At 39.8% G+C, this 21,286-nt stretch overlaps 1 protein-coding gene across 6 annotated transcripts in view; it reads left to right on the top strand.

Annotated features, from left to right (window-relative positions):
* ESRRG (estrogen-related receptor gamma) overlaps positions 1-21,286 on the top strand; it is a 656,319-nt gene that overhangs the window by 42,436 nt on the left and 592,597 nt on the right. For 3 of the 6 annotated variants that reach the window (XM_011929435.1, XM_011929426.1, XM_011929428.1), the window contains exon 1: positions 5,687-5,825. The exons of 2 other annotated variants lie outside the window; for them this stretch is intronic. The gene's annotated coding sequence lies outside the window, so the exon portion shown is untranslated. Of the gene's footprint in view, positions 1-5,477; positions 5,546-5,686; positions 5,826-21,286 lie in introns of those variants that run through there. One more of the 6 variants, XM_011929436.1, reaches the window with a different exon arrangement.

Genomic DNA, 21,286 nt, shown 5'->3' with positions numbered 1-21,286 from the left:
TTTATTTTCCCATGTCAGTTAAGTAAAATACCTTGAAAATAAATGTCTTTGATGACTGAGGCTTTTATTGTGTCTCAAGGCCATCATTCTGAATACTGGTGATTATTATACACTATCTATGTTGTGGCCATGATGACATTTGGCTTAAATGAATGTGTTATTTTTTTTAAGTTCAGTTTTTAAATAAATGATTCTTACATCAGTGGTTCTTAACCTTTCTGGGGTCATGCACCCTTCTGAGAATGCAACAAAAGTTATGGATCTTTTCTTGAGAACAATACACACACACACACACACACACACACACACACACTTTGCCCACAACTTCAAGAGTTTCTTAATTCATCCATGGATCCCTAGAGCTATAATGAAACCTGGTTAAGGAATTTGCCTCATGTGAAACTGTTTTCTTGTCAAAGGCTTGATATACATTTCTATTTTAAACAGATGTTTGAATGAATTTGGTCCTGGGTGAGTTGTGATTGGCTGCCTACTTTCCCAGAGTTTGTACCATGTCTTTTGAGAATGGTCTGTGGAGAGGGCAGTTTATTTGTATAGCCATCTCAACTCTGCCCTTCACTAGCTACAGGACTTTGTGAAATCCTATAACTAGCAAGATGTGTAGAAATCAGCTTAGATTCTCAGCCAAGGGACCTGAAATCTTGTCTCTACATGCTCTGCTAACTTGGTAAACTTTCCAGAAACACAACTCAGATGTAAGATTAGGCACACTTGACATGATAATATTTTGTTGTTTGGTAGAGTCTGCCTCATTTCCACTACTTTATTTTATCCCAATAAAAACCTGAAGAGAAAGTCAATGAGTTATAATTGTTCAACACATGAGGACAAATAGGGAAAAGAACACAGGCTTACTCAGTTACAAACAGGAAATATGCAAAAAGTCTCATTCTGATTCTAGCTCCCAAGTCTCTGTAGACCTCTGTTCTTCATGATTTAATTCAAGCTACACATGAGTTGAAGACATCCAGGCAAAATAGGTTGGATCCATTCATATCAAATTAGGTCTACACAACAATTTGATAGTGTTAGAAAGAAAGTTTTGGACACACATGAATAATGACTAATAACATTTTGACTGATATGGTAGGATACTGGTAAACATGGTTGTTGATAATTTCATCTTGGGGTCTGGGTGCAGTGGCTTATGCCTGTAATTCCAGCAACTCTGGAGGTGAAGGCAGGAGGATTGCCTGAGGCCAGGAGTTTGAGACCAGCCTGGACAACATAGCAAGACCTCATCTCTACAAAAAAGTGTAAAAAAATAGCTGGGCGTGGTGGCACATACCTGTAGTCCTAGCTACCCCAGAGTCTGAAGCAGGAGGATTGCTTGACCCCAGGAGTTTGAGGTTACAGCGAGCTATGGTCAGGCCACTGCACTCCAGCCTGGAATACAGAGCCAGACCCTGTCTCAACTAATAATATTTTTATTATTAATAAGAAATACAATAATAATAATTTATCTCATATAAAAAAGGACAGTTTTGTAAAGTGTAGGGTTTTTATGTTTGTTTGTTGTTTTTTTTGAGACAGGGGTCTTACTCTGTCACCTCAACTGGAGTGCAGTGGCGCAATCACCACTTACTGCAGCCTTGACTTCGGGGCTCAAGCAGTCCTCTTGCTTCAGCCTTCTGGGTAGCTGGGACAACAGGCACATGCCACCATACCCTGCTAATTTTTTCTATTTCTTGTAGAGACAGGGGTCTCATTACATCGCCTAGGCTGGTCTCAAAATCCTGGGTTGATTCGCCCCTCCTGCCTTGGCCTCCCAAAGTGCTGCGATTACAGGTGTGACCCACTGGAAAATGTAGGGTTGAAGATATTTTTGCATGGACCTTTTTTTTTTTTTTTTCTCCTGAGCTACCTTTAACTATACACAGGAATTAGAAGCATAAATTTGGCTAATTTTACCTGAGCTCTCCAGCATTTTTTTTCGCATCCTTCAAAAAAACCAGTCTCACTCCAGGCTGAGTATTCTGTCTCTCTCTCCTTCTCTCTCACATCCTGTGTCATACTTGTAAGCTTGGAACTGGAGGGACCTTGGAGATTGGTTCAACCCTTCCGTGTGCAGTTAGGGAACTGAGACCCAGAATGGTTAAATAATTTGCCAGAGGTCACACAGCGAGCAGTAGCAGCAGATCCAAGATGAGATCACATATCTCCTGCCTATGGGTCCTTTTTTGTTTTCCTATCTTTCAAAATGGAAATTGTAATACCTTGACAGTCAAAAATTCAAAATATAGCAGAGAAAGACTCATAAGAGCTATAAGGTCATAATAATTAAGTTTACAGTAGCTTTTCAAGTACTACAATTATATACCTGCTTACCCAGCCCACTCCCCATAGAACGCTTCCCTAAATTGTTTTCTAGGGACTGTCTAAAATATGGAGAAATAAGCTTGTCATTTCTTCAGCTGAAAGGATAACACTTTTGCTACATAAAACTTTTAATTTCTGTCAAATTGAAAAGTGGCATTCTAGATCTCCATAAGGCATTATGTCAATTAATGCATTAGAAGGTATTTAATGAGAGCCATTGTTGTACTTAGCACTATGTTAGGTAAACCCGAAGAGAAAGGGGAAAAATGCATATTTGTTCAGAAAGGAATTTGGAAGTGAAGAGGGAGTCGAATGCTTGGACACTGGGATTGTAGTATGAGTCAACAGAGTGTATGAGATAAACAGTGGGTGACCAGCCTAACTGAACCATGGCTCAGTGATGACAGTAGCTGAAAATAAGGTTGAATAGGTAGGTAGGTAGATAAGCAGACAGCTTGATAGCGAGACCTCAGGGCACTTGAATTTGAACCCCAGCTGTGTAATTTTGAGCAAATTATTCAACTTCTCTGTGCCTCAGTTTTCTTGGCACAGAGATGGGGATAATATTTCCCTTCCCATATTGTTGAGGAGGTTTAATTAGATTTACAAGGTCTAAGCATGAGTAAAGTTTAGGGCATTGCCTTCTATGTCTTCCATCTACCTTAGTAAGCATTTTTATGCCCTTTGGTTTGGTTGGGAAGTGAAATTGAACATGCTCCAACAATATTAACTATTATATTTTGGGTGAAGCCAGAAAATAAAGACTTGAAAGTAGTCTGTGGAGTTTGAACTTGAATAAGCAACAGAGAGCGGTTCCTAGGCAGAGTTGGATTTAGAAAATCTGGGCTTAGAAAGGATCTATTCAAACCCCAGAGTTCTTGGGTATGCTGCCTCTACTCTTTGTTAGTTGCTCAAACATCTCACCCCTTGGGAAGGAAACCACTTGGCTGCCTGAATTGGCATGTGGAGTGGTGACAAACAGCCTGGAAGATATTTGTCTGAAAAGAACAAAACAAAATTGCATTTCAGAGGATTAAAGTTCGTCAAATTGTTATGGTTCTTTTGCTTTGTGGTGAGTCTTTAAGGGTCCAATTCCAAGGTTAATAAGTAAAAAAGCTGGAGAACTAGGTTGGTAGATTGAATATTAACGAGTACCTCTTGGATAGTTACTGGAAAGTTACCAATAACATCTATAGTAATCTCTCCTTGCGTTCTCAATAGGCCTTTGCCCTCTTTAGAAACATCTTTGACTCCGGTAACATCTAAGCACCCGACAAGGCTGCACCAATTCATCCTTTTGACATACCAAGGGGACAGATAAGCAAAGTGAGCCAGAGAAGCTACGTCCAATTGTCAAGGTGGAGAGACACAGGTCAAGTTTTGGGATCTGGCCATCAGTCTATAGTCCTCAGACCCTCTTAGTCTAGTTTCTCCAATTCAGATCATCTGGTCTTTGCATAATTACAATAGCTTCCCTGTGGAATTTGCTAATGATTCTTGGACTGTGACTCTAAAGGGAAAAGATCTAGCAAGTTACTTGCTGTTTTCATTAAACTTAGCCAGCCTCTCAAATAGGTAAACTATTTTTAAACCTTCAAGCAGCTGCAGATTTTTATGGATGAATTCAAAAGTTTTTATCTCAATCGGCTGTGCTTTTCAGATTCAAAACTTTCCTCGTGCTTAATTTTTTTGCATCCTCGGCCTCTGCTGTCATCTTTCAGGAATTTGGAATTAGTAGGAACGGTTACTCCACCAATACATGATGGTGACAAAGGTCAACTACAGGTTTGGGGAAGATAAAAATTCCTAAACATTCTGTTACTCCAAATGGATAATTATTGATAAAGCAGAGCAAAGCATTTGCCAAACCTGGTGCTAGATATTCATTTATCAGGAATATGCCACATGTTGGGTCATATACACATTATGATTAAGAGAAGCTACATAAAACGTGCCAGACAATGTACAAATAACACAAAGTAAACATTAGAAAAATAAGTAATCTGTGCTTTACCTGTCATGTGGCCACACCATCTAAAAATGCATTCTCATATTTTCAGAAATAAACGTTAAGGATTATTCTTGAGACCACTCCTGCTGATTCTGAGCATAATTATATAAATGACAAATACAGTGAATAATTAGCAATAACATCTTTGTATTGAAAAAAAAAAAAGTTTTCCTGCTGTTGTAGAATGAGTTAAACAAAACCTAGTTATCCTTCCTGCCCTTCCAGACTCGCCTGGTGGGCCAGATGCCCGGAACCCCCCAGATTTTATGATGTGTCAGCTGAGTTTCTCAACTAGGGGTTTGGGCTTCTCTCTGGGTCTCTTTCTCTTTATTCGTCTCTTGCTCTTTCTTCCCTGCCCCCTCCCCATTTTTAAAAGGCTTTAAAGAACATCTCTGGGAAACAAAAATAGCTCCAGTTGTGAGAGGCCTACACACCGGGAATGCAACTGAGAGATGCAAGTCAGCAAGTGCGAGCCGCGAACATGAGTGTCTGGCCCTGGGTGGATGCTCCTCGCTGTCTTGGTGCCGATTCTCTGCCTGGGCCCGGTGGGTAGAAGGGAAAATGGTTTTTCAGGGTTGGGAGGTGGGTTGGGTAGGTTTGGGATTCCTAGCGGAAGGAATGGAAACCCCAGCATTCGGGCTGAGGGGGCTCTTCCTTCCCCTCCCCCCACGTTTTTCAAATTTATTTTGCCCAGGCGGGGATTGGCGACGGTCAAAAGGGAGCAGTTGGCACTGAATGTCACCCTGAAGGTAAAATGAAAGACAAAAGATGAACGCATGCTTGCTTTCCGTTTGCAGCCGCTGCGGCGGCGGCAGGAGCAGCAGGATTTAAAGGGGAAAAAAATCACACGCATATGCACACATATATACACACCCAGAGGCGTCAATTATGCAAACGCAATAATGCAATCAAATCATGACAGTGCCGGGAATTTTTTTTTAGAAAAATATAGATATTTATTTTTAAAAAGAGAGAGAAACGCATGCAAACAGAATCGTGCACATACCACGTAACCACCCGAGGAGAACCTGGCAGCCTTTCTCTTCTTCTGCCAAGTTATCATTGAGAAAACAGACAGGCATCATGACGTCCTGGGTCACAGGGAGTGCGGACCGACGCTACCAAGAGAAAAGGGAGGCGCCTTGGCGCTCCGACTAGCCGCGGGCGCCCCTCTGCCCCTCGCAGCCCGGCTCGGTGAGTGCACAGCCGCTCGGGACGCGGACCCTGGGTGCCAGGCCGGCCCCGCGCCCGCGGGGGCAGAGCGGGGGGCCGTGCCCTTGCCACCGGCGGGCCGGCCAGCACCCCCTCGCCTGCCGAGGTCGCGGGAGCCCAGTTAAAGGAGGCGTGTGTAAGATGTGCAATGTTCCTGCATGGGGGTTTTGTAGACTTTCATAGCCAAAGAAACCGGCTTCGGCTTCTTTAAAATCCCCGACGACTCACCTGATTAACCTGCTGCAGTTCTGACCCTGCCAAGGTAACTGGTCCAAATCCTTATCATCAACATCTGGAGACAGACATTTGCATCTGGGGCATTCTTTATTTGCAGTCCTGGTTGAAATCTAGATTGCTACCCCCTTCCCCCTTCACTTGCTTAGAGTCTCTTGGAAAAAAAAAAAAAAAAAGCAACCCCTCCCTCAATAACACAACCATAAGTACTGCCCACCTCTTGTAGACTTGCCTTACCATGACTGCAAAACTGTCAGCGTGTGTGCTGGAGACACAGATAAATTCTAATTGCAATTAGATTTGTTCTTTAAACACCCCTCCCATCCCCCTTCCTGGATAGAGACTTCAGTGCTTGGTAAAGTGGCAAAGAGTGAGGGCAGAGTTAGGGCGCTGGGACGGGAGGGGTTAGGGTGAGGGAATACGGAGCAGGGGTCGTTGGGGAGAGGGTGGTGCCAGGAGTTGAGGACTGCTGTCATGGGCTGGAAAATCCTTCTGGTGATTGCTGCTGCTGTAGTCCTAGGTGTCTCCCTCCTGTCCTCTACGCTTCTTTCCCTCCCTTCTCTCTCCCCAACCCTTTCACCTTCCCGAGGGAGTCGCTGAAGTTGCACGGAGGTCACCCGCTCATCATTTAACTATTTTAAACCGTCTACCTCTTTCTACCCCTCAAGTCTGTTAGAGCCTCTGCAGGATAGACCCCTGCACCCCTTGTTTGGTGATGGGAGAGTCTCAGAGACAGAAAGACACAGAGGGCAAAGCTCCCCTCCTCCCTTTCTCTTCCCTTCCGGCAACCTTTTCCAAGCTGCACCCCCTCCCCCTTTCAGAATCTTAATGAGCAATTCTGGAAGAGTCCGGAAGGGCCTGGAGAAACCCCCGCATGCCTCAGTGCCGTGGAATGATTATGTATGTGTTTATTTATTGTACTTGCCTCGGTTATGTTGTGAATTGCCACATGGGTCTGCTTATGTTAGGGAAGCACGTTTGCTATGTTTGTGTTGTAGTACCAGAACCAGTGGCCGGGCAATAAGACACAGACACACACAGAAATCAAATGATTTCACTAACATAAACCAGAGGGCAATGTTGAAAATAGCACCCTCTCTCTCTCTCTCAAAAATAAAAAAAAAAAAAAAATAGGGGAAGAAAAAAACACAGGATATAAAAAACAACCCAAAAAAAAAAAAAAAAAAAAAAAGACAGGAAAAAAAGAAATTCTCAGCATGTGGGTTAAGAGAAGGTGTTAGGTCCATATGACCTCCTACTACTTTCAAAACACTCCTGCTTAATACTTTAAGTCAGGATCAAGAGACCTGCGGATGTTGTGAAGTATGTTTCAGAGCAGCTGAATGACTTGGTCTAGTTTTGAAGAGAAACTCTCGTTTGTTTCTCATGCTGCCCAAAGACCAAATAGGGGAGTGTGTTTGGAAAATGCCCAAATTCAGAAGCAGCAGGAGAGAGAAAAAGAGTCGGAAATGTCTTAGAGAAAAAGACAGAAAAATGGGATTGAGGAGTGGTTTCAGGGTTCTCTCTTTTTTTTTTTTTTCCTGTCCAGCAGATTTGATGTTATAAAAATGAGTTAACCCACCTGAGAAACAGTTCTGTCATTGTGGGAAAGAGAGGGAAATTTGAACATTTCTCAAATCCGAGCTGAGGAATGCCTGACAGGAAGAAGAGACATGAAAACACTGACGGAGATGAAGTGACATTGATGGGGTTTCATCTCCTTCAAATAGAAAAAGAATCAAGTATATAAGGAAGCAGGCCTGGATGATCTTTTAAGCACACATTTGTCTGTTATGCATGGCCTTGTTATTCTTACTAAAGCAACTCTCATAACTCTTCAAACTTGCATTAAGTAGAATTAAACGTGTGTATATCGAGAATGGTATCATACAGCACATAAAACTGTCCATTGACTGGGGTGATGAATGTAGATAGAAGATCGTTCCTTTTCTTTAATAAATCAAAATAGCATCGAAGTCCTCGTGCATGGTATATACGAAACTTGCTGGTCTTCTTTACCGGGAATTGCCTGGGGAGCCAGGGGAGTTTGTGATGGGTGTTGCTTTAACAAAATAGAGCAGATCAATCGATTAGGTTTCCGTGTGTGCTGCTCAATTTATTCTGTACAATTTTTCCAGAAATTAAAAGGTTACCAAGAGAGTGTCATGTCCCCGTCTCTGACTGAGCACCACTTATTACCGCAACAGTATTTCAATATTAAGTGATCTTCAAGATATTTCATCTTTCATTTTGAGTTCTGAATGTGAATCAGCATGAGAATGGCAGTGCAGCAAGATAAGGTATAACTAACCCGGCAGACAGCTGAAGGGCTCGTAGGAAAGTGTTGTGGAGAGGAATATCTAGGGCTGTTCTCAGTAACCTTGTTTACAGGGACATTTCAGTTGCAGCTAGAATTTTAGCAAGAGCCTGCCAGAGGTAATGGGCTTATGTTTGAAATGGATCCTAAGTGTCTCTTTTTTCTTCTGCACAGACATGCTATGCACCTTAGCTGAACAGTCAAGACAAAACTTTTCTGATGCCCTATGCCATTTTTCAATGCAGACAAATCCTTGGATGAGTGTGTCATAGGAAAGGGGTTATTATGAAGTTCTTCTTTTGTTTACAGATGTGTCAATACAAGTAGACTTAATCTTTTTTTAAAAAAAAAAAAAGTCTTGTGTGCTTGACTCTGTTAGATGCAAAACAAATCATCCAAGGAGGTTAAAGTATGCCTTATAGATTGACCTGTGATATTGGTTTCAATTAGGCATTGAAGGCGTCATTATCCTAGTAAAGGGGATTTATGATATAATATAGAAATTCTGTATTTGTTTCAAAATTGTTGGAAAAATCTGGGAACAGAAAGATTTTGAGGGAAATGCCAAAAGCCACATTAATGAAGAAAAACGCTGTTGAGATACTTTTGAATAATAGATAGGATATGTAATGGTCAACCACAAGATAAAATTTTTACACAGTATTTTTATGGCTTTAAATTGGCTGCATTGTAAACTAAGCTTACTACTCTATTAAGTCATTATACTTTTCAATTATTTAACATTTCTGGCCAAGCTATCTTCTGTGGTCTTTTTCTGTACGCATCAGAAATGATGCGTACAATAGTAGTTGTTTGTTGTTAGCGCGAGGACTTTGTGATGGAACAAGCTTTAATTTAAACTTTTCGAGACAATATTATGAAGAATGCACAGAGGAAAAGAACGTTATGGATATAATTTGAGCCCTTTGAAATGGGGATAGCTACAGCATTGAAATGTACCTAATACAATTTGAGTTATTCTTACTGAGAAACCTTGACAGTATCAGCCTTCTAGGTACTGTGCTTTTGGAAATACTACATATCCATTTAAATGCAGATCTTCACTTTTCTCCAGGGAGCGGCTGGTGAATCTTTCAATTGAACCATGAGTATGACAAAATCAACTGAAAAATTTTCCACGAACAATAGAGTCTGTCGTTTTGAAGTAATGATTATCAAGTTTCATAATATTATGATTTTTTAAAATTCATTTAAAATATCTTTATAAAGTCAAAATAATGTACCGGGGCTTCTTGTGCAAAGGAAGAGGTTTTCTCTTGTCACTTTGTTGTCAGTTTGTTAAAGCTGTGAAATCATCTGGCTTTGCAATTCAGTTTTTAGGTTGGCACTGCCATCCCAGTAGAGTAAGTGGGCTTTAGGAATCAGAGCAAATAATTATAAGTAAGTTCTACGTGTTCTCACTCGCTCATGCTAGTGGATGAGAGTGTGGTGCTGTAGGAGAGTTTAAAGATCTTTCTCGGCTGGGCATGGTGGCTCACGGCTGTAATCCCAGCACTTTGGGACGCTGATGCAGGTGGATCACGGGGTCACGAGATCGAGACCACCCTGTCCAACATGGTGAAACCCTGTCTCTACTAAAAATAAAATATTAGCTGGGTGTGGTGGTGTGCACCTGTAATCCCAGCTACTCAGGAAACTGAGGCAGGAGAATGGCTTGAACACGGGAGGCAGAGATAGCAGTCAGTCGAGATCGTGCCACTGCACTGCAGCCTGGGGACAGAGGGAGGCTTTGTCTGAAAAAAAAAAAAAAAGAAGAAAAAGAAAGACAGGAAAAAATCTTTCTCCAGAACAATCTTTAGATAATTTTGAACCTAATTTATAATACGATTTTTGTATTGGAATAAGTGGTGGTGCCAAAAGGGAGAGCCAGAGCCCAGTGGGCCGTCTTTTAAGAGATGATTGCAGAAAGTAATACAGCCTTTTGAAATAGAGGTCAATACACACAGCCTTATGGTTCAGAGAACCAGAAAAATTCTTGCAAACCTTGAAGCAAAAATTCTTGGTAGTATGTTCCTGATAAAAATTTCTGTGAAATTATTGCAACTCTTTATGTCTATCACACAGAGAAGGAAATTTTCTTTTTCTTGGAGATTAGATACCATTCATTTACTCATCCTTGATTCACAACCCATTGTGAAAGGCCACTCTCTCCTTACCTTGCCCCCTGCACTGTACTGAGGATAAATCTCATCTCCCATTCCTCTTTGACATGTATACCATATACAGATGTTTACTGGTGTATTTATAATATTATGCTTGATGATACCTATAGTTGTGAAGAATAATCATTTATAGTTTTAAATCAGGCCTTTATTTGTATTTCTATTATGAAGGATACTTTGTTCATTTAAACAAGATAATGATCATAGTTATCACACACACAAAAAAGGTTGAGTGTGTTTGGAACACCTGTGGTAAAATGCAAGATACTGGGGAGTCAAAGATATTTTATTTACTTATATGGCTGTTTCTGATGGTGCATCTGCTAAAATAAATAACCTGGACACTTAAAAGGATGTTAACGAATGAATTTGCTCATTTTACTTTTCCAATACAAACAAATCTTTTTTTTAACTTGGAAAATATGCATACCTGACAGCGATTGTTTACTGGTTTGAAGATTTAAATTCAGGTTGCCAACATTATGTGATGTGTAGCAAAACTTTTGCATTCCTATTCTGATAGATACTAATGGAATAGAATATATAAACAATGTTTCCAGATATCTATGTTACAGAGTGGTTCGTTTAAATTTGATCTCATTCTAAGATATATTAGATTAATAAGCCTGATTTTATGACCAGTATAATTTATATTCACAAATACCTATTTTTATTAGCACAGTTACATGTTGTAAGCAAATTTCCATATATGTTAAATACTAACAACAAGAATAACTAACATTTCTGTAGTGAGTTACAGTTTATAACCATACATTATCTACAAGCTGTTCTTTAGAAGAATATTTATTGCACTTTCTTCCTTAAGAAGGCAATCAGTTTTTGCATTGTAAATATTATTTGAAAATAGGTCCTTTTGTCAGAGTTCCCTCCCTTCCTTCCTCTTTCTTTCTTGTTTCTTGGTTTTTTTTTTTTTTTTTTCCATTGTTCCATTTTTCTTCTTTCCTCCCTTAATGGGGAAAAAACCTAATGACTTTTTTTTGGTGGAGCATGTATAATTGCTTATCATACATTTCTATGAAAGAAGTAGACGTAGCAAGCAATCCCACATGATTTTTGGAATATATCTTCTGCTCACCAGTGTTCTTGAGGAAAACGTAAGGTTGCAGAAATCATTTCATGCCCTGTATGTTTTCAAACATAAATCAGGAAAATTGTTAGCGAGTTATAGCTTTTCTTTGAGACTGTAGCTATAGTACTATAGTAAACACGGGCTATATATTTTTCCAAGTTATTATGTGTGGAGAGAAATCTGAAGTTGGCTATTTAGATGAACAGTTTAATTCAGTTATTAGAAATTCATTTTCTGTTTAGTATGAACATTTATTTTCCTAAGGTTGCAGAATCGGGATATAATACCTGATGATGGTTTGGCCCAATCACCTTCAAAGTTACAACTGTGCTCCTTGTAGCTAATGTGCATACTAGCGGATGTCAGTCCTCAGCTAAAGGTCACTCAAAATGGTGCTAAGCTGGGTTTGTAGTATGAGCTAGTTACCCACTTCATCAGAGGGCAGTAGTGAACCTTTGTTTCTTCATTTCTTAAATGAAGGGGTTTGACTCGATGGTCTCCAACTTATTCCACCCCTGAGATTCTGAGTTTAGTGAATGATTGATAATGAATCAATCAATTCATCATATGCCTATTTATTTCCATTCTATAAACTAACTATTTACTTAAGTATGGCCTTATGCCCTGACTAGAAATATTAGTATGCAGAGTAGTAAATGAGCTCAGTATCTGTGTTTTGGAATGAAAGCCTCATGAAATTTAGAGTCTGGTTTGCATTACAATTTTTTCATTGTAAATCAATTATTAGATATTTAAAACAACTTTTTTTGGGTCCTGCAGAAAACAATCTTAAATGCTGATTACTTTCCTAGGCTAGACCATAAAAGCCCATTTTTACTTGTTGGAGTGAAATGGTATATTATCAGTGATGAACAAAATGTAAAGAACAGTTCTATTATGATACAAGGAATAAACAGAATACAAAGGCAGTAAAACAGAATGATAGTTTGTTATTTATCTAGATTTACAATGGTTGATGTTTAAAAGAACGCACATATAACAGGAAGTTTAAAAGAGACAGAAACGATTGCAGAGTATTTGAAAGAGATTCTTAGAAACTTTCGGGACTTTTTGAGGCTGGTTGCAAAGTATATGACTTTTCTTTCCCTGATATACTGAAATATTAGCAATACTTCTAAGTTTATCACTTGTGATAAGATGTGGCTTTTGGCACCTAAATTCATTGAACAGGGGGAGTGAGGAAAAATGGAGATAGAAAAAAAGCTCTTCTCTGAAATAGTTGGCCAACTTGTGAGAGAAGAAAAAATGGAAGCAGTTGGATGTAGAAGAGGGTGAGCTGTGTATAGCGGGGGGTAGGGGTGAGGGGTGGGGATAAGGGTGGGGAATAGCTTTGTCTGTATTTAACTGAGCTGTGGGATGTGAAGCCAAAAGGAAAAAGAGGCAAACTAGTGTGTGCACATATCCCCTGAAGGGAAAGGACAATGTGTTATGAGAAAAGGCTTTGGAATTAGAACTCTCATTTCAAAATCTCCACTGGATCACTTATTGCCTGTATGATTTTGAGAAATTATTTAATTATTTGAACCTTTATAATTATAAAAATATGAATAATAAAAGCATCTGCTTCTGAAGATGGATATGAGAGTTGAATCAGACTCTTGGGTATAAAAGTGCTTATAAACGGTAAAGTTCCTTGGTTTCAGGTGGTGAAGACGAGTCATTGGGTGCACCATTTCTCTGTGCTGAAAAGATCTGACCATTCTGAGGTGAATTTGCTCAGCTCCAGAGTGGTCTTTGGTTGGTACATTTCTTGTCCACTGTAGAACAAGCATTGTGGTTGGTACTTCAGAGAGGTACTTCAGAGAGCAAGCAGGAAGTAGTTGCTGGGCAACTGCTAGTTTCTCCCTGACGTAGTTGCAGGGCAGCTGGGCAGCTGGACATCGAAGATGGTAGCAAGCCTGATAATTCTAACGTATGCAGTGCCAGTGCTTGAGCATATTTACTTTCCCTTACAGATGGCCACAGCTTGTCTAAACAAACAAGTGACTGACTTTGGAAACAAAAACAATGTATTCAGTAATTGTGTTCTTTATCTCAAATATTGCCTGTCATCTGTACTTTTGCCATGACGTTGCTATTAATCTAAATTTCTTGGATTTTTGTTAAGGCTGAAGGAATCATTGTTTGGTAGTAAATACTTAGAAAGAGTATTATAAATTCTATTTTAAAAGGTGCCCAGGGTATAAGATTAGAACTAATGCACACAGTAAGTGCTGGGTCCAGTGGCTTATACCTGTAATCCCAGCTACTTGGGAGGGTGAGGCTTGATGATTGTTTGAGGCCTGGAGTTGGGATCTGCCTGGGTGACATAACAAGGCCCCATCTCTAAAAAATGCCAACCAACCAAACAAAAAGAACTAATGAATGTAATACATTAGTTGAAATCCAAGTTCTAGACACTATACACATGTCTTTTAAGAATATTTTTGGCCAGGCACGGTGGCTCACACCTGTAATCCCAGCACTTTGGGAGGCCGAGGTGGGAGAATCACCTGACGTCGGGAGTTGGAGATCAGCTTGACCAACATGGAGAAACCCTATCTCTACAAAAAAATACAAAATTAGCCGGGCGTGGTGGCACATGCCTATAATCCCAGCTACTCGGGAGGCTGAGGCAGGAGAATCGCTTGAACCCGGGAGGCAGAGGTTGCGGTGAGCAGAGATTGTGCTGTTGCCCTCCAGCCTGGGCAACAAAAGCGAAACTCTGTCTGAAAAAAAAAAAAAAAAGAATATTTTTATCTGTAATTCACTGATAAATGTCTAATCAATTCTTTCATCAGAAATGGACTACATTTTAATGCATAAAATGAAGCAGTAGATCAATAATTATTTAAGAAATTTGAGCTATTTGTATAGATTATATATGTATAAAAAGCAAACTCTACTCAAGATTGCTGGATGCTGTGCTTTGATTTACAAGATAATGATCAACAGAATTCTACAGTTTGTGAACTGTTAAACCTAGAAACTGGGGCCGGGCGCGGCGGCTAACGCCTGGAATCCCAGCACTTTGGGAGGCCGAGGCGGGCGGATCACGAGGTCAGGAGATCGAGACCATCCTGGCTAACACCGTGAAACCCCGTCTCTATAAAAATACAAAAATCTAGCCGGGCGAGGTGGCGGGCGCCTGTAGTCCCAGCTACTTGGGAGGCTGAGGCAGGAGAATGGCGTGAACCCGGGAAGCAGAGCTTGGGTTGAGCCAAGATAGCACCACTGCACTCCAGCCTAGGCGACAGCGCGAGACTCCCTCTCAAACAAAACAAAACAAAACAAAACAAAACAAAAACAAAAAACAAAAACCAACCAACCCACCAACCAACCAACCAAACAAAAACTAGAAACTGGAGTGGACCCAGAGATCAAGAGATATCTTCAGGTCAGGCTTAAATTAGAAATAAATATTTAATCACTCTTACCAAAATTCATCAGGGCTTCAATGTACAGGATATATGCTAAAGAAAGGAAGAAAATGATCTTCAGGGAGTTTGATGATGAGTCAGTGTTAAGAACTTTGACATGTATATAATTATTTGGAAGTAATGATACAGACAGCAAGAGCACGGGAAGGCCACATATAACCTCCAAACCATCATTTACTGAAGGGTTCCAGGTTTCTATGAGGGTGATTTTGGATAGTAAAATTGACTCAACTTGAGGGTTTTTTTTTTTTTTTCAATTTAGGAAAATTTATTAAACAGGTAATGTCTTTAATGTCATGCTAGGTCTGTTTGAGAATGTAAAGTAATTTTAGGATATAGTGCCTCTCTTTAAGGGACTTATGCTGCCTGCAGGGAAGTGCATTATATGTGTACGTGACACTGTGAAGATAACAAGTATAATATCAAGTAAGGCAAAATATGAATGCTATGTGGTCACTTCATATATATATACCTTATATATATACACATACACATATACATGTGTATATACACATACACACACATATATATATGTATATATATATATATACACACACACATATACATGTGTATATACACATACACACACATATATATATGTATATATATATATATACACACACACACACACATACCTTAAAGAGTATTTGACGGATTGACAGAATCAGAGAAATTGGATTGATGTTTAGGCTGCAATTTACCAACTGTGTGACCCTCATCTCTTCAAGCCAAAGTTTTCCCATTTGTAAGCTGGGTGTAGCTTCATCTATCTCACAGGACTATTGGAAGGATCAAATGAAACAGAGCATTTAAACAGAGACTGCACAAATTATAGGAGGGAAGGAGGAAATATGTAACACTTGTGGAACTGCACTTGAGGGTAGAGACCATGTCTTAACTGACTTTGTGCCCTCAGTGTCTGGCACCGTGACTGGCTCTGAGAGGAGGCTCAGTAAATGTTTGTAAATGTATGCATGCCAGGCACTGTGGTAAGACCTTGACATGTGTTATTGTTTAAAACTTCACAAAAAAATTGTGTATAGTAGATGTAGTGTCTCCATTTCACAGATGAGATAACAGAAGTTCAGAGATTTTTAAGCAACCTCCAACCTCATGTAGGTAGAAAGTGGTAGAGATAGGAAGTTAGATCTACTTGGCACCAGAGCCCGGAGTCTATTCATTACATTATGTGGACTCTCAGATGTAAGAGAATTATCATTATTCCTGAACAATAGTGTGGCCAGAATGAAAAACAAAGACCTTGGATAATTCACCAGTTGCCCAGGCAGCTCCTGGGCTGGCTTTCAGATAAGTAGGGGAACATATTCCTGAGCTGCCTGACACATTTAACGTGGCCTTTTGTTAAACTGTCAGTTCTGATTTCTGCCCTTTGAAGTAAAAAGCACAATAGTGAAAAATACCATATAATATACCATAACCTGGACTTGTCATAGAGACAGAAGAGAAAGGAAGAGCAGTGAGGAACTCACAGTTAATGAAGTGGTTAACCAATGACTTGGATTAAGTTTGTTACTGCCACCAGCAGCCGCCCCTACCTTCTGTCTCTGTCTCTCTCTTTCTGTCTCTTATTCTGTCTTAACTTTCACTACTAGAGTTGGTAAGGTCTAGAATTTTCACTGTCTTCCATGTTAAGGATGATAATAAAGAAGGTGATTCCACTGCTGAACAGTGGAATATTTCATGTTCTTCATTGCTTGTCTGTTCCTAACATCCCTATAGCTCATTACAATAGTTGGTTCTGTTGGAGTGAAGTTTTGCAGCCATCCCCAGTTTCTAATGAACAATACTAAAATGGCCCCTGACAACACGGTAATGGTAAAACTCCAGCCTCTGCATTGGGAGACAGAATGCAGAAGTTGATACCAGGCTACCCTATCTTACATTATTTTGTCCTCAGTTTATTTCTGAGGAACAACAGAAGAACCTTACATACAAAGGTTTCTATAAGAAGCAGAGGAAAATACATTTTTAAAAATCCTGATTCATTTTAAAGCTTCTGTTAAAATATAGTACACTGTAGGTCAGGACAGAAGAGACAGGAACTACGTAGAAGTCCCGAGAATACCTTACACTGTTGTCAGAATCCAACCAGTAACAGTGTGTGGTTTCCCAGGGACTGCGCTAACATACCTGAGATGAAACCTGGTGGGGAGATACTTTCCACATTCCTTTCTGACCTGTGGTGAGTCTGCTGGGGTGAATCGTGTGAAGTTGTCAAAGGTTGCTCTGCTCTCCAGCACTTGGCACCAGCTCCGCTGAAATGTGATGCCATTGGTTTTCAGTAAAGGTTCCTTTCTGCAGGGCTGCAAACACAGATCAGCTGCTACTGTGTATACACAACCGGGGAGCAAATCAACCAGCACATTTAGAGCAGCCTTTTTAACCCTGAGACTTTCCAAGATCTCCTCTTCACACAGGAAGTTTCCGTCTCTGTTGTCAGATTTAGCACTGTGCTCTTGTCATCAGATCCGAGCTAGGCTCCCTGCTGCACAGTAGAGAGGCTTCCTTAAGACATTTGTCCTTGAAACTGCACCAAACTCTTGGAAGAACCCAGAACGTGTAAGTATGTATGATTTAGGCAGCAATAGTACAGGGCAAAGCTGCAATCAACCATTATACAATATCCGATTAGCAGTACAGGAGGGATTTTTCCGACGTTATGTTACATTCATTTTCAATTCGTTCTGAGGAAACAAATCAATTCTAGCTTCTGATACAGTGACTTTGCAGTAGATGGGGTTGTAATATGTTAGCTTTAACTATTTGCTGTTCTCATTTAGCATTTAGATGTGACTTGTGGGACAATTACTGTGGGCATTAAACTATAAAACTTCTACATTTTTATTAGGATTTGTAATTGTTGGTCATGTCCATCTTGAGAAACAAGTTAGCTTTGGGGAATGTTTTTAAAGAATTAACCACATAAATTCATGGACAATAGAATGAATTTGTACTGTTCTTGCTCTCAAAACATATTAGTTTGTAGTTTTAATTTACTCGTAAAGAGCATTCCACTGAGGTTTTGTCTTAATTGAATCCTACCCAGTGCTGTCTGTTTGGTGTTTTACTGTCTTGTATATAACTGTTTAAGTTACTTTGCTAGGATTGCAGTCTGGTTAAACCTGTATTTAGCCACTACTTAGATTCTAAGAACATTCAGGTCAGATAAATGCTCACAGAATTTTGGAAAGTGGTGGATTTGTTTTCAAGGGTGGTCATATTACCCTTGAAAGCTTTTTAGATGCACAACGTGAATGGCTGTCAGATGGAGACCACAGACAGAACACTCTGAGGCTCTAAGTCAAATCTCGGCTTGTCCACTTTTGTAACTCCAATTAACTCCAACCAATAAAAGCCCGTGCCCCCTTTCTATCAATTTTTAATATGCAACAATACTTATGTTTATAAGATTAATTTCTCTCAGATTAGTCTGATTGATAGCTGGATTGTGGTTTCTTAAGAGCTTGCTCCCTGAAACCCACAGCAGAGCTGCATTCCATTTAACTAGTGAATGTAAAAACGGGTAACCATGGATTCAGCCACCACTAACTGCCAGTGCAATGACTTGTTGTAAACAATACAAATGAGCCAGGAGAGCAGAGGCAACCAGACATGAAATGATTTTAATAGAAATTACGGTAAAAGGTCATGTGATTTGGTATCAGCTTCTGTTCAGTTTTAAAGGGAAAGTCTTTCTTTTCTGCCCCTTCTTCCCCCCTTACCTATTTCCAACCAACCCAAGTAGGTATCTCCACAAACTTGGCAGGTCCCACTCTGTGCTTCCATGGAGAAGGGCGGCCAATGTGATTCTGGGCAAAGTGTGGTGACTTGTGGATTTTCACTGGTAAGTACCTTTATTTTAGAAACAAAAAGGAAGTCTGTATTTCAGGGCTTCCTTTATGGAAGGTCAAGCTAATTGTGTACTAGAAGTTCTCAAGTCTTGACATAAGAGGAATAGGTCATTTCGTTCCTTAGCTTTAAGTGGTACAACTGTCTTTTCTGTCTCTCCCTAAGTCTCTAGATTAATTCGTAAACTCGGTCTTTCTGAAAACTGTTATTTGCTTTAGAAACAACTTCTACAATATGGTAATAAGCACATGCAGATACTGTGAGAAGTGCTGTGTCCTAATCTCAGGGTTTTCGTCCACCCAGATATTTTCTGAGTTCTACAAGGACCGGATATTACAATAATATTTGCATTTCTCTGGTAAAGGTGGTTTCAGTATGTGAAAATGATTGTATTCATACATTTGCCTTCAACCAAGAATAAGGAGCAAATCGTATCTGTGTTAAGTGCTAACCTCATGGTTTGTTTGGTGTGCTGTTATCTGCTATGCTTATTTGAAAAAAATAAGTGAAGAAGGTCTAGTAGTCAAAGTTGGGGGGAAAGGGGACACTTAGAAGCACAGCTGTGTCTTTATCCAGATTTGGAGGGTGGATCTAGTCAGTACACAGCACGCAGGAATGAAGGTGCTCAGAGTCACAGTCTCAAGCAACCACAGGCACTTTAAGCAAAAGACTCTGTCTAGGTGTGCTGAGTTTCAAGGTGAAACAGACCTGAACTGGTTTCTTGAGCCATACCTCCTTCCACATACAGATGGTATAAATAATTGCATCATCCTGGAACAAAAGAGAATGTCTCTTTTAAGTCCTTTTAACATATAGATTCTTCTGAATAGATGCATCATTGTACATACACAGGTGTCATACTGAACGATAGAATTTCAGGTGTGTATTTTTCTATTAATACCTCTACTGTAATAGAACCAATCAGAACATGAAAAAGCATGAGGGTTATAATTTAGAAACTCAATAAAATGTAAAAGCATCAGCCCCCTCTACATGCTCTCCAGATTTTATCTGGCAAACTCTTTGTTTAGAACTGTAAGTGCTAAGTGTTAACATAGTGCTTATATTTAAGCTTTTTTAAAATCAATCTTTTTAAGATGTTGGAGAGCCTTATTGCATACTTAGACTGAAGAATGTTTCAAAATATCATGGTTAATACTGTGATCTCATGATGTGTTTTCTATTCTAATACCAGCTATGTTTATCAAAAAGATATAAAAGAATAAATCTAGTAATTAATGTTGGCAGGGGGAAAGGAGCAATTTGAAGCAAGTGTGGGAACACCAAGTATAAATGGAGTTTGGGGTAAAATATAATAAAAATATGCTTTTTTACTTTTCCTTACCTTGATTCTCCAAGCTGAAAGATAGGAATAGAAGTGTTAGGTACAGGGTGATTATGAAGCAAAATATTCAGAGTCAGACATGGGTTGGTGTTTTGCTCTGGACCTAACTATGTTTAAGATTTTTAGGCAAAAAGACTTCCTCTACCTGACCTTCCACATTCTCATCTGTAGAGTGAGGGTAATAATGTATACCAATGTTGGTTGAAAGAGTTACATGAGATAACATATGGAAAGTATTCAGCAGCCTGTCTGGCAGAGTAAGTGTCCAGTAAACTATTGCTGGTTCATTATTATCTTGACCCTCCAACAACATGGGTTTGAACTGTGCAAGTCCACTTGTGGGTAGATTTTTTTACAGCCCAACACCGATCAAAACTACCGTGTTTGTGGGATGTGAAACCCATGTCCAGAGGGCTGACTTTTCATATACGTGGGTTCAGCAGGGCTGATTGCAGGACTTGAGTATGTTTAGGCTCTGGTATATGCAGGGATCCTGGAACCAATCCCGAAGGATACTGAGCGATGACTGTATTTTTGATTCAGGAAAAATATCGTCAAGTAGAATCCTGCTCTGTGTGCTTTACAGAGAAGGATGCTGTTCACATCATTGTTTGGTCCTGTCATAGTGACAACTGTACACCATAGTAACTTTCATCACTTGGGAGATGGTGATGCATTTTGTATCCTAGTATAGTGTTTTACTTTTAAAAAGTATTTTTTTTTTTTTTTTTTGAGATAGGGTCTTTCTCTGTTGCTCAGGCTGGAGTGCAGTGGCACAATCATAGCTTACTGTAACCTTGAACTCCTGGACTCAATTTTTTAAACGTTTTGTAGAGAAGGCATCTTGCTTTGTTGCCTAGGCTGTTCTCGAGTTCCTAGGCTCAAGCTATCCTCCCACCTTGGCCTCCCAAAGTGCTAGGATTACAGGCATGAGCCACTGCACTTACCCTATATAACATTGTTATTAAAAACTAAAAGTAATATTTATATTCATTATTTTTTAAATTTTCATGCAAATTACTTAGAAAAGCTAGTTGAGGTTTTTTTTTTTTCATATTTGGAATTTCTGATACTATGTGTATTGAGGCTAAATGCAGATTTTATGTATGATTCTATTGGTAGGGTTAAGGCAGAGGTACACTTAAAGACATTCATGGCCGGGCACGGTGGCTCACTCCTGTAATCCCAGCACTCTGGGAGGCTGAAGTGGGTGGATCACCTGAGGTCAGGAGTTCGAGACTAAC

The sequence above is a fragment of the Colobus angolensis genome, unplaced genomic scaffold, assembly GCF_000951035.1.
Source record: "Colobus angolensis palliatus isolate OR3802 unplaced genomic scaffold, Cang.pa_1.0 Scaffold81, whole genome shotgun sequence".
Classification (NCBI taxonomy): domain Eukaryota; kingdom Metazoa; phylum Chordata; class Mammalia; order Primates; family Cercopithecidae; genus Colobus; species Colobus angolensis.
This window is presented reverse-complemented; position numbering and strand designations above follow the sequence as displayed.